Source organism: Empidonax traillii, unplaced genomic scaffold (genome assembly GCF_003031625.1).
Source record: "Empidonax traillii isolate 1590-97213 ecotype Southwest subspecies unplaced genomic scaffold, ASM303162v1 scaffold20:size5563877, whole genome shotgun sequence".
Lineage (NCBI taxonomy): Eukaryota > Metazoa > Chordata > Aves > Passeriformes > Tyrannidae > Empidonax > Empidonax traillii.
The window spans coordinates 1,854,196-1,868,821 of record NW_020955213.1 but is presented as its reverse complement, the minus strand read 5'-3'; the positions used below and the strand labels follow the sequence as shown (position 1 = coordinate 1,868,821).

Genomic DNA, 14,626 nt, shown 5'->3' with positions numbered 1-14,626 from the left:
TCCAGCTCTGCTGCTTTATCCCACTGCTGCCGAAGGCCAAGTAATCATAATCATTTCAAGTTGATAGCACACTATATTTCCCCAGGGAATGCTATTCAAATTAAATCAGTCATACCAACAATAATTTTATAATTATATAAAGGGAGCCCTCTACTTCAGTTATTTTCCTTAAAAATTGTGCATTCTATCAAATGGTTATTGCTCTTTCCGAAGTATTTTCTTCCCACAAATCTTGATAGTCTTTGTCTTCTTTTATGTGGAAAAGAAAATTGTAAGTCTGATAATTAGCATGGTAAAAGAGCAATCAGTGTCAAAATAAAAACAAATATAAATTTCAGAATTTATCTATATGCAGGCAGTAGCTGCCATGAGATGATTTTCTGCTGGTGATGGCAATAAGTCAGAGCCTTGACTAACCTCATTCTGGAAGCACTGAAGGCCAGATTAATTATTCCAGTCACACTCAATGGAGAATGAAATTCTCTTGTGACACTGCCATGATTGGTATTTATCGGTCAGTCTCAAACTCTCCAGCTCCAAATTCAGCGAGGAGCTCTCTCCTGGAGGTCCCAAGTGACCTCCTGGTGTCACTGAGACATCAGCAGGAGCACACGGGGTAAGGCCTTGAGCAAAGCTGACCCTGGGGGATCTGGTGCAGCAAACTGGATCAGGGAATCAAAGGATTGTAAGATGGTTTGGGTTGGAAGGGACCTTAAAGCCCATCCAGTTCCAGGGACTGGGAGTGAGTACAGCTGATCTCTTTGCAAGTGGGTTATTTGAAATAGTGCAGCTCCTGCCTTTTTGTATTAATCCTTCCATTTTCTACAGAAGAGCAATAATTAGAGTAGAAAAATAACCTCATTTCTTTTACTGCAAGCAAATTGCTGAACATTTATGATGCTCTGAGTTAGATAAGGAGAGCCAGCTTAGGAGCTGGATGAGGCCTCTTTTTTAGGCTAGATCAAATTGATTGCAAAAGAACTAGAGCTAAAAGTGCTCCACCTTTTTAGAATGGGATGATTTATATCTCCTTTATGAAAGGAGATAAAATGTTCTGCTTCTTACACTCTCCACAGAAATAAAACAGAACTAAAAATAAGTCCTAATGCAGACAAGTTTAAAATAGAGCTCAGAGCAGACAAGTATTCATGAGCAAATGAGTTAATGATTTCTGACTGGTTGGGCATATACCGAAATATTAAACATAACCTTTCTGAGTGTGTGTGGTTTTATTCCATTGCTAGGCAATGAGTAGCAATGACTGGCAGGAATTGTGGAATCCTTCACTGGATGAGACTGAATCAGTGTTCAAGGCATGGCTGCAGTAGAGTAAAGGTGAACTTTGTATCTCCCTTCACTGCTCATTTTCCTGTACTCCTGACTAATGTTTACACATGCAGTGACTAATTCCTTTCAGGGGGTCAGTAAAGTTTTTCTAAGGCCATGATATGTCAGGGAAGGGAACTGTGAATGGCCAAAATTTAATTATGAATCTCATTTTTAATCACAGGAGACTTCTGAATGTTATGCCTCTGTGAGTTTATCACAAGTGTTTCCTTTCTTCTATCGTGTTATCATCAGGGGCTAGTGAAAAGATCAAGTTCAGTAGATTTCTGGCAGGTAGGAAAACAGTGAAATTCTTAATCTAACTGTGACTGTAGCTTTTGTTCTTGCAGGTGGTTTTTGTCTGCCTTTAGAAAATCATTTAATCTCAAATGAACACTTCTGCTGTCAGAGAGAGATAAAACTGATTTAATGTTTTGAGCATGATAGTATCCCATTCTCAGTTTGGCAGTTCCTGAAAAATAAAAGACTGAGTTGCATTGTAATCATTCACTGGTATGTTTTGGGGGCTGAGGTTCTGTAACCAGAATTCTAGAATGAAGTTTGCCTGGCCATTGCAGCTGACCTAGAAGTGCTTCAGCTCATTTCAGTTTTGCTGGTCAGGAATGTACATCCTTTACCTTTCATCAAACAAGAAAAAGGTCTTTACTTTTCCTACATTAACCCCCAAATCTTCTCAAAATGAAATTAAATTGCTCCTACAATGAAAGCATGAGGCTAATTCTCAGCAACTGATTCCCCAAAGTGTACATTGCTGCTTCTCATCTGTTGGAGTCCTTCCATCACAAACCATGTTAACGTAGAATATTTATGTAATTGGTCTTTTGGCACCTACAGAGACACTGCACGTGTCACACTGTGCCTCATCAGGGCAGTAAAGGTTACAGGGAGAGATGTATCAGAAGACCACGTGCATGCTGTGTGTACATGATCTTAGATTCCACTTTGTTTGCTGCATTTTGGCCCTCGAATTTCCACCTGGCCACAGCCCAGTGTTGCACCTCAGCAGTCCTGCATGGCCACGGGTGTGGGCAGAGCTCAGCTCTCATGGGGAAGGTGGTACCATTTTACTCTGACTTTTGGATAATATGTCACAGGGTGCTCTTCCTGTGCTGCAGCTGACTGGAAAATAACAGTGCTGGGAGAGAAGCTGTTGCTCACCTGAGCCCTTTCTGTGGGTTTTGCCTCATATCACATGGCCATCCGTGCATCGGCGAGCAGCGGCCACCCTCCTGTCAGGAGATATCCCTTCCCTTGGGCTGCTGCTGCAAACATGCCTTGCTATTCATGAAACGTGCTAATTAAGCATTCACCTAATTATAGTGATTCCGGTTTCCTCATCTTAGTGATTTTCCTATGATTCAACTAGCGTGACATCAGTTTATGCTTCTTCTTATAAAGCATTTAAAATGCTTTCTTTCAAATTTGGAGTCTCAGTCCAGAAGTACAGGATTCACAGTGATTTGACCTAAGGATTGGAGCCTTCATTGTCATCACAATGAGTTTGTTTCCTTTTATGACACACCTGACCAACTTTTGACCAAAACTTCAGAGTCACTAGGAATGCTGACTTCACTCAGCTGGGATTCTCTTGCACACCAGTTTTGCCTCAAACAAATCCTCTCGCTTCTTTCTCCCCAGGGCATGTTACCAGCATTTGTTGGGACTGCCATTGACCTTTAATCAACTAATTTATATTCATTAATATGATTTCTTCCTCTTCAGTCTCTTTTCAACTCCTACTTGGCCCATCTCTACACAGTGAATTTTTTTCCCCTTTCTTTGTGCTTTTTCTGGTCTTATTTTTATCATCTAAGTGATGGGAGCAAGAGAAGTCATGCGATACTGTTTCTCCTGATTAAATTAGAACTGGAGTATCTACTGCTCAGGGCAACCTTTAACAGCTTGATAATGTGATAAACTGAAAACAGACAGACCAGTAAAACTTCCTTCTTTGCCTGAATTCTGTTTTTCGTGTACATTAACTACGTCATTACCATCCTCTGTGCTGGCAGCAATGCTTAGCATTAATCCAAATTAAAGAATTCGTGAGACAAAGGAATAGTGATGAGTTTGGACAGGACTATGACCGACATCATATGGATTTATAGGAGGAAGAAATGCAGCTATGAATAAATACCCGCTTTGTTTCCGGTCCTAAAGAATAAATAAACAACTAAAACATGCAATTGTCATGCCCAAAATTATAGGTAAAAAAGATACAGCTTGAGACCATTACAATATGCAGTAGATATTTGAAGTACATCATCAGTGTCAGTGGACACAAAAGCCCAGGAGGGAATCTGGCATTTTGTCAAAATCTAAATTATTTAAATAGCATTCTAATGCTGACCTTTTATTTTCTTCATTTGATGCATGCAAAGTGAACAGTTCAGTTTCAGAAACAGTATGTTGAAATTAAGAATGTCAACAGCTCAAAATTAAGCGTTTTCACCAAAATTTATATAACTTGTTTCGGTATTGTGCTTTTGCACTTTTGAACTTTATTACTTATGTTCTCTCCATTTTGGACTCTCCAAAAGTTAACATGTTGAAATTCCTCATAGACTAGAAATCTCATTGTCCAAAGTTATATCTGGCACCTCATATGGTGCTAAAATCTGACTGAATATATAGATTATTTGTCTTTAATGTCACATAATTTGGGATTTTCAATACTCAGATTTTCTGAGTGGCTACTGGTCAAGTTTTCCAGGCTTTTGGAGGCTTTTCTATATAAAAACTGATTTGGTTTTTTTTCCTGTCCAATATCTACTGCTTGAAGCTCCAGTGGAAAGTAACCAATAGCTACTGAACTGACATTTTGAGAAATAATGAGCCCCTAAATCGGGTTGTGGTGCTTTTGAGAGGAAATACCTTCTTCATGGTGGGCACATAAACAAGATAGCAGTTTCAGGGATTCTGGGTGGGACCTGAGGTTGATGGTGTTCATAGATTTTGTGAGAATTTGAACAGTGAAGGGTTGTTTTGACATCTGTGAGAGCATACGAAAGATTACAATTTAAATTCTCGCAACTGACTTCCCAATATAACTTCAAAATGACAATAATGCAATCTTACTGCAAATAGGAGCAGTTGGTTCCTTAAATGAAAGCGGCTGGTAATTGCAGTTGAATTTTTTATTAGAAGGATAATTAATTTTCGTTCCAAGCAATTTGCAATAATGCCAGGGTGTTCAGGTGTTGCCACTGTCAGAGACCACTAAATATTTGAATCCTTTTGTTGTTCTTGGGACAGTAACAGCGAAATCCTCCCAAAGCAGGGATTTTTCTTGGGAACATCTGTGTTTGAGTTCTTTTCCAGTACCTAGGGAATAGACAAAGGACATTTCTCATTCCTTCCCAGCCTCTTGCTGACCCTGCAGTCATCGGCCTGGGCTGCTCATGGAGAAGAGCTGGAGCTCTAAGGCTTGGTCCTACTGTCACATCCTCAGGAAAGTAGATTCAGTGAAACCCATGGATTATTCCCATAAGTAGGAAAGAGACTAAATTTATGCGTAAATAAACTTTGCTTAGGAAAATATTACTGTGTTGTTTGGAATATTATCATGTGGCCAAACTCTCATCCTGGCTCTGTTGATGCTCTTGAAGGTCGTTGGCTTGTGCTGAAATCAGCAGCAGGGGCTGTTCTTTTCAGCCATTAAAATCTTCACTATATTTTGGTGTCCAATATGTGGTTATTATCATGGCACTATTCTATTCTTTATTTGAAGGGGCAGAGTAACAAATGTAGTGGAAATAGGGAAATAAATATATATGGCTGAATTTAGCACAGTGTTCATTGAGCCACTTGTGTTGTTCAGATCAGGGACAGAACACAGAGGGAAGTTCCTTGTTTTGTCTTCCTCTCTGGGATGTCCCACGCTCTCATAGCAAGGTAAAACAACCTTTAACCCTCAGACATTGTTTGGGTGGATGGGAACGCTGTACCCACATTGAAAGAACATTGTATCCATCATTTAGGGCTGAAGTAGCCACAAACTGGGTTTATGAGCCATAAACTAATGTAAAAACTCCAAATCTTGGAGACTGTTAAAACAGTCAGCTACACTGATGCAGAAATGTGTCTATACAGTCAAAAAACAGTATCTTTTCATGTCAAACACATCAGTGCAGAAGGGCCAGCCAGGTGCTGGTTGGAGCAGTGGTACAGAGCAAGTCCCATCTTGTTTCACTTCAGGACAGTGCTTCAGTCATGGAGATACCACTTTATATAAAGATTATGGTACCTTTTCACTGTTATTTATCCTAACATTTTAATAGTAGATAAGTACTGGGGAACTGATTTGCAGAGTTTCACATATATGCTCTTTATTTTATTTCATAATTCTTTCTGAAGTTCAACTTCATACATTGGTCTAAAGCTTTAAACTAAGAGTGATAAGAATGCATTATGAATTTTATGTCATTATTTGGATGACTCAGTAGCTGTAAATGCAACTGATATGAATGAGAAGTGAAGCTGCACAGTTGCTCTGAAAGCTGTTTGTGTGACTAAATGGCAATTTGGTTATGTGACATCAGGGGACATTTCACGTATTTTGTTCCAGAGTGTTGATGTCACGTCATTAACAACAATTATGATTCCTTTTTAAATCAGTGAAGCTACAAGGTTTTTAAGCATATGTATCCTTGTTCCCCCACCCACCTATATTTCACTTTTCCCCCTGTAATCTCAGCACAAGCTTTCTGATTTTTCTTCTCCTGTGCTCCCTAAAGGAGCTGGATGAGTCTCAGAACCAAACAGTTCTTGTTTAGCTCCTCTCTGGAGCCCAGAGCAGATGGTACAAAAGAACACACATCCCCGAGGAGCTGCAGAAAAAGCCTGTGGGGGCCTGGTACACAGTGGAGCTGCACTGCCTGAAACATTTGCAGAAATCTTCCTGCAGTTCCATTAAATGCTGTCTTTGGCTGGGAGGAAATAAGTTTTGGGGCGCTTCTAGTTGGTGGTTTCTTTAATTTGAGTTGAAGAACGTTCAGTGCAACATCCTGAAGATGTCAGACAAATGTCTTGGCAGGTTCAGCAGGGTTGTCAACCAGGGCCAATCAAGAAATTATACTTGATGAACCTCTTATCCTCTAAAATTAATGTTGTTCAACTCAAATAATTCGTGTAACATCTTTTCATTCTATAGAAAATTGATTTGTCCTTTACTGAAAATAAAATTAAGTCAATTACTTTCCAATCTATTATTTTAAGTTTATTAGAGTTAAACACAGGCCTATAGAGGAAACTTCTGCTAAATTTTAAGGGCATGTTTTATGTGTTTAAGTTAACAAAAGCTTGCAGCACCTGTTGGGAGACCCAGTTATTGCTAATTTTAAACTTGTTCAAAAATATCTACAAAGTCAGCAGTTGAGTTAGAAATAGATCCAATGAGTCCTGATTAACCAAATGACACTTAAGATAAATGAGCCACCTAAACACCTTCTTAGTTAACTGTGGCTTGTTTGATTAAGTAGCAGAACTTGGAGCAGCTCCTTAGAGAAGGGGTTGATTTCCCCACGATGTCAGGTTGACCTCAACTGCAGAATTTTGCATCAGGTAATATTAGTTGTGTTGGAAAGGATGAGTAGAGAAGGCCTGAAGAAGGGAGGAATATATTTGGAATGTAAAGTTATATGAACTGGCGTTGGGAGAAAACTCTTAACTTTTCTCTTAGCAATGCTGCAGAAGACAGGTACCTTATTCCTAGAAAAGCACACTTCCTTCAGGAATCATCAGATGTTGTCTAGTATTGTGTGATAAATTAATTACAGACCTGTGCTGAAAGACTCAGATGTGTTACCTTTAATTTCATTGGTTTCCCTCACTAAGTAGAAAACACTGAGATAGAGTTGATAAGTAATTAAGAACATCATTGAGGAATGGTTTTTTTTTTTTTATTTCTCTCAAAAAACCAAAGTATTTTGGGAGTTTCTTTAGATACAAAACAGAGATAAGTTTATGAGGGGATTCAGACATGACATTCTCTAACAACCACAAGGAGTCAAAACTTTTTTGTGTTTATGAAGTACTGGTATAACCAGCATTTCTGAGTCTCTTTTAGATGACTTAATTTGTTTTTTTGGGTGGAGATAATCAGTCAATACAACTGCCTTCACCTAGTCTGCAACCTGCTTGCAGTTCTCATTTGTTGTGCCAGATAGGTCTGCCTGTCAAGCAGCATTTTGGTGGGGTTTTGAGATACAGGAACTCTCCAAAAAAAGATTTTCCTTTAGTTGCCATCCAAATGATTTCAACCCATGTATGCACAGGTAAAGGGGTTCAGGGAATCTCTTGCCTGCTCAGCTCTTTTCCAGTTCTCATTTCCAGCAGTACTGACAATGATAATACAACAATACCTTTTGCTCCTAAATTCAGGTTTATCTACCAGGAATTACTATTGCTGTGTCTGTTAAAGCTTTCTGAGTTGTAAAAAAGAAAATCAATATTCATTTGATGTTTGCAGCTGGAACCTACGCTAGGTAGAAATGTAACGATTTTGCTGTTGTCAGCATAAGTTCAGAACTGAGCTGACAAACAGAAATTCAGAGGAATGACTGAAAAAACTTGTTAGTATGCCTACTCTTAACCCAAGGAAGAAGTGAGCATTTGAACGTTGTCAAAAATGCTTTTTGAGCAGAAGCTTTGGTTACACAGCTCTTGATTCAAGGGGATTTAGAAAAAAAAAAAAAAGGCCTTTATTTGTTAAACCATTTTTTAAATGCAGTCATTGTAAGGATGGCCTTAAACACGCTGAATAATGATTTTGAACGTGTTCTTCTTGTTTGCTTCATTAAAGCATTCCATGTTAGGGAAGGTGAGAGTCTGTGCTGCTCTGCTTTTTTTTTCCTTTTCTCTTCTTGCTTGTCTTCCTAAAGATAGAGAACCAGGGACTCCTTCAGTTCCTGCCTTTGATCAAGACTTGCACTTCTTCTAAGAATAGCAGAATTCCGGACCCTCAAGTTAAACCTTTCCAGGCTTTGTTGTCTTTTAAACACAAATATATTTCTAACTGAGTAGTTCTGTTTTCAGAAGTGCTTAACACTCTGTGAAAGAAGGGTTTAGCACATTTGTAAACAGGATTTGGTCTCTTTTCAGGTTGAAAAATTCAGCTTCCCTATAAAATAGAAACAGTATTTCTGTGTCTAATGTAAACAGGCAGTCATGGGAAATTAATTCATTGATAATAAGGCAACATCTAAAAATCACGGGACAGAAGCTGTTACAGGCTGCATGGGAGAGATTGGCATGGGAGAGATATTCCATTGTTAGCACCCAGAGCCAAACTACGGGTTCATTTTCCTACCACAACTGGATGGCTTGTGCAGGTGTTCTTTATATATTATTTGTCTGTTCTTCATGTATCAAAGACTTCATAAAACTGTGATAGCAAAGACAAAAATGTACTTAAAATAAATGCGCAACATAGAAAACAATAATGACTTGCAAGAATTGAAATGCAGGAAGGTAAATAGAGGGGTGGTGTGTGTGACATCACCTGTGCTGATTGTAGAAACGGTGAGGAATCTAAATCAGAGTCAGGTGGCAACTTGGCTGAAGTTCTGTTTCAAACTGTAACTCTGCTTTGCAAGCTATTGCTCTCATTGCAAAGACAATTTTTTTTTTTTTTTGGTCATTTTTTTAATTCTCCAGTTTAATTTTGTTCCGATCAAATGCTTTGAATATATTTAGCAAAAATGTTCTTCCAGAGATTTAAAAATACGAGGGTTCTTCAAAGAAACTTTATGCAAAGTTGTCAGAAACCCACGCTACTGGCCTAAATTGTCAGGTAACTTTATTTCCTGCGAGGAGGAAGTTGGATATAGATTGTAGTCGTAAGATGATTCATATATTTCTTGCTCATCTCCCAACTGCTTTCCTCCTACAGAAAATACAAGATGCACCATCTCCTACAGATATCTGTGCAAGTCAGTCTCACACACATTCTCTTCCTGTAGACAGATAAGCGAATAATCCAGATATAAACAGATTAAAATAGTTTGACAAGGAATACAGTTCATACAATTTTAATTGATCCAGTAAATCTTTTACGTTTCTGCTCGGTTCAACCAAAGAACTCAAACGACACCCTTGAGTTTATTTTATTCTCACGTTCAAAAATGGATGCTGTTGTGCCACACTTGGAGGATTAATATATGCCAGTCTTTTACATGTAAGCAGAATGTCTTTTTCTTTCCATGAAGATGAGCACTTTGAGAACACCAGAGAGTCCTGGGTTGATTTACAAAGATTAGAAATATTGTTCACATCGCCTGCTTTTTGGCTATGTATGAGCGTGGTATCTGCTGTGTAAATACTGCATTCCGAGCACAAAGGGTCCAGTTCTGCCAGCTTTGCCATTCAGACAGTCTCATTAAGACAAATAAAAAGTCTCAGGCAGGATTAAGACTTTGCTACACGATACATAAACTTTTTCCCATGCTATGGAGATGAGTAAGCTCTCTTGTGGATTTTTTTTAATGGATGGAAAAGAAGGGAGAATTAGAAAAAGAGATCTTCATTTTTTTCTCATCAAACCACAGGTTTTCAATGCATATGTGATTTAGTAGCATGTCCGTCAAAATAGGAAGGATAACAATTTTGTAAAAACAAGCCCCCAAATATTATTTTAGTATTCAGTAATGGAATGCATGACACTGAGATGCATTTATCCTAAAAATTGGCCTGCACTGACATTGGGAATCATCTAATATAATGACAAAAAGCTCTTCCAAAGGATAAAGTGATTCAGCTGACAAACTGGCAATTACTCCCACTGACTTTTCAAGTCTGTCTTTAAATAAAACATTTGTTAAAACATTCCGCTCTATGCCTCGTGTCACCCGCAGCATGATGAATGCTGCGTTACATTCTATCACTTGTTTTCAATTAAAAATATTTCAAAGCATGTTGATGTAGCTGGAAATGCACAGGTTTTAGATTTTTGGAAGAACAAGATTTACTTTTTGGTGCTGACTAGCAAAGACTAACGAAATGGGTGTATTAGTTAATTTAATGGCTACAGATTTATTCACTCATAAGGAATCTACATTCTGTTTATACTTCATAACCACCATTGATCATAACTACTGTTATTGCAGAGCCAAATAAAGCCAGATTGGATTGTCTTTAGTTGCCCAGTTGTTCTCTGCCCTGTGCACTGATTAGATATTTGCAGCAGTTGAATTGTAGCTCTACAGTGTTGTGATTCTTTGGTTGCTGTTTTCAGCACACAGGCTTTGGGATAACAAGGCATCATGGCCAATGAATATTACCAGAAGACATTAATCCAGTTAGTTTAGCATAATTTATTAGGCAGCACACAAACTAATCATGTGTCCCTGTGTTAAATATGATGGCACTGCAGAAGAGAGAGATCCCATTTTTTAAGCTGAAAGCAGGTTCAAGGCAGGGTTTGTTGAGAGAGGCCATGTGTCTAACTCAGCTGACTGTCTGCACACAGCTCTTTGTACTCCTTGGAACCACTGTCGCTGAAGAAGAGAGCTAAATAATACCTTATGCACCTGAAAACTTATCTTTGTTGCTTGATTACTCCACCTACACAGAATTGGGATATTTAAGACTTGAGAGAAAATGAAAGTTGTAGGAAATGCCAGCATACGGAATTGCTGAGGAAACAGAAGCTGAATAGTTTGAATTTTCTCTTGTCCAGGGAACTCTCTTTCCTGTGAGAGTGGTGATGCCCTGGCACAGGTTGCCCAGAGAAGCTGTGGATGCCCCATCCCTGAAACTGTTAAAGGCCAGGTTGGGTGGGGCTTGGAGCAACCTGATGGCTTTGGAAACTGTATCTGTTCTCCCAGTGTTTTATAGAAATTTTCAAACATTTAAATCACCTGTTCTGAGCTTCTGAATTTCAACTTTCTTCACGGTTATTAATTTATAATCACTTTAGTTCACCTACATAGGGTAATATAGTATCTTTGATTTTTTAATATCTTTTTAAGATTGATATTTATGGTGTATTTATAACATCCTATTTGAATACCATTAAGCAGTGTGGTAAAAAATTATGTAATATATCTGCTATGACATGTTGAATAATGTATATGATTGTTTCTCTGAGAAAGAAAGAAGCTTCTCAGGCCCTCAATAACAACACTATAAATTATTTGTAACAAGTTCACTACCATTTAAGTTAGTAATTGCTTCAGGATAGCATGACTCTGATCCAAAAAAAATAAAATTCTCGAGACTAGTACATAGAAACTCATGAGCAAAATTAACTTGTAAACTGCAATGGTAAAGTAACCATTGAGATTAACTCTTCAGAAAAAATCTGGTTTATATATATACGAAGCTGCTCTCCCTCTCCTCTACTTCCCTTCTTTCTGTCTTTTTTTGGCTGCTGACTGTAATGTCTACACATACATGGTGATGTCTATGGGGCTCTGTATGGATAGTAATAAATAATAGCATCTCCAACTGATGTTCCTAGAAATGACAGATTCTGAAATATAGTCAGTCATCTGACATATAAATCTGCCTTTTCAATGTTAGCAAATAATACTTCTCTTCTAGATTTGTCAGCTGCCTTTTAGATTCATGGTCTCATTGGTTTGGTTGATGCATCTTTCAAACAACATGGGATAATCAAAGTTGCCCTTGTTGGATCCCATTAGAATCTTATTAAGAAACCCCCCAAGGCAATGGACTGCACACCCCCAGAGCTTGGTGCTCTTGGCTTTCTCATTACTCCTGCATGGGTTTCAGATAAGTGATTATGCAGCTCTCCCATGCAGGACCCATGGTTAATCTGGGTGAAGATTAGAGGATACTTGCTTACAAGGTTGCCAAAACGTAAAGAAAATATTTTATCAATTATATATTATATAATATTGACCCTTCCAACACTTTTTATTGTTGTTGGGGGGATTGGAGTGAGAGGGAAGTTGGTTTTTTGGGTTGGTTTGTCTTGTTAAATCGTTGTGGTAGATTTGAGTGGCGGTTCATTTAATAATACTACATTTTAACAAAGCATATTTTCTAATAGCCCACCTAGGGTGCTGTCTTATCTAAAATGCTAAGGAGACTAATAAGAAAAATAAAGTTGAAGTACATTAAGTCCAACACATGAATGTTTTGTCTGTTTTTTCCTGTGCAGGAATTCAAAATTGTTCAGTGGTGCTGTTGTGGATTTCTGAGCCTCCGAGACAGGACCAGCAGCCACAGAGGTACCTGGCATTCACGTGAGTCTGTTGTTCTCTTGATGCCAAACAAAATATCCTCCAAGGTTTCCAGGCAATTGTTAAGCTTAAATAGAACAATCAAACTTAATTAACGTAGTTTATCAGTCAGATGAGTTCAAATGACAGAGAGTACATTTGAATGATTTCGACAGTTTTCATTTTCTTAGCAGGAACTAGACCTTTGTTTATGATAAGTCAGCATACCTGCATCTGCTGAGGCTCTTGTTCTACATCCCTAATGAATTCAACAGTTTTTAATCTGCTGGATAGATAGAGGTGCACACAGACGTGAATGTGTTCACTTGCAACAGGGCCAATGTGCTCTAATGCAAAGCAGCCACTGGAAATGCTTCCATTTGAGGAGGTTGTTGTTTGATGAGGGTGATGGTTTGGCACTGTGAGAAATGGTTACCAGGTCATGCTGTGGGCTGAACTGTAGGTAACATGAAGATTCTTGCACCTTATCAATCTTAATCAGATACCCTCCTGAATGTTATAAAATATGTCAGTACCAGATGATACAAATAGTGGTGTTCTCCTGGGGTTCCTTATCTTTGGTTCCTTGTCTTCAGTCTCTTATCTGAACATGCATTTGATTTTTCCCCTCTGAAATGCCCAATAATTTTAGAGCTGAAAGCGAACCCTTTGAACTAAGAAGTTTTAGCCCCAGTAAATCCAGAACTGAAGAGTAAAATACTAAGTAATGACAGCAAAAAAATGCATGAAGCTTTGAAATATTGGACCTCAAGGCAAAATATACAAGAGTGTCAAAGATGCAAGGTGGGAGAACAAGAAAACCTTTGTCACCCAATGTGGCTCTTGGGGAATTTTGGTATTGTTTGTTTACTTTTATTGGCCAAGGGTAAGGGATCCCTGTCTTGTTGCAATTCTCTGCATGTACTATGTTGATTCAGAGTTTTATTAATGTGATCTTGAATCATGTGGAAGGAAGAAAAGGGCAGCCTGTTTACAGGCAAAGGGCTTGTGTAGTGATGATTCTAAGGTGGTACCAGCACCATAGGGTGGCCAATGTGGGCACAAGTATAACCTCTAGATATTTTAAAGAAAATATCAGGCCACAGGAGTTAAATTTGAAGGGAAAAGAACTCCAAGCCTGCAGATAACATCCTCAAACAGTATGGGACTGAACATGCATTAAATTAAGAAATCTGTGGGCTTGTAACACATCAAGCTGAATGGTTACTTCTGTATCCTGCAATAACCAGGTAAGAATGCAGTTACACATAGATGTATTATAAATACATGCTAATTGCTGTCAGCAGTTGTGTTTTGAAGATCATGCATTTTTTATGCGTAGCAAGGTGTTAAAATATCCTTACTAGTTATTTCTGCATCATAGCATCCTTGTTGAAAAAGCACTAGCAGGAAAGTCTTCCATTTTAGTATTTCCAGCAAGACTTTGAAAGCTCCCGGTGAAGGTGCAAGGGGGATGTGACAGACATTGCATTAACATAAAGCTCAGAATACTTATCAGCGTCTGCTTCCCAGGGAAGCAGTCACTCAGCTTCCTGAAAAGGCAAAACACATAAAGAGACTGGGATCTGTTATCAGCCCTTTTGGGCAGAACTGTGGTACAGAGTGCTCTGCTTAATATTGCTTATCACTAATTCTGTGCATGATAACTGAAGCATGAACAATATCCGAGTGGGAAGCAAACTAGATCTATAGCTGCATAGTCAAGCCTAGCAAAACATATTGCTGAGCTCCTATAGCCAAACAGTTCTGCAGAATATCAGCTGAAACAGGATGTTCCAGCTCACTGGGCCTCCACTCACCATATGCTTGTGCAGCCTCACCTGTAATAGCAAATAACTGTGCTCAAGGGCAGGGTGCATTAAAAATTAGGAAGGGATGCTGGAGTGAACCTGCATGATATTGAAAACTGATGGGTTTTGTTACTTGCTGTGTCCTACTGAGTTTGTGAGGCAATGACGAGGAAGTTATTGAGCCTTGGTGAAATCACTCACATGAGTGAGGAGTGTATATCCCTCTTAAAAATATATATTTGCAAAGTCTTGCTGTGGAGATTACCCTGAAGAAAATTCACT

General features: G+C 38.6%; 1 long non-coding RNA gene across 2 annotated transcripts in view; it reads left to right on the top strand.

Annotated features, from left to right (window-relative positions):
* The window catches only part of LOC114064870, a 136,933-nt gene that overhangs the window by 29,857 nt on the left and 92,450 nt on the right, over window positions 1-14,626 (top strand). For both annotated transcript variants that reach the window (XR_003572826.1, XR_003572825.1), the window contains exon 2: window positions 12,473-12,557. This is a non-coding gene — a long non-coding RNA (uncharacterized LOC114064870). The remainder of the gene's footprint in view (window positions 1-12,472; window positions 12,558-14,626) is intronic.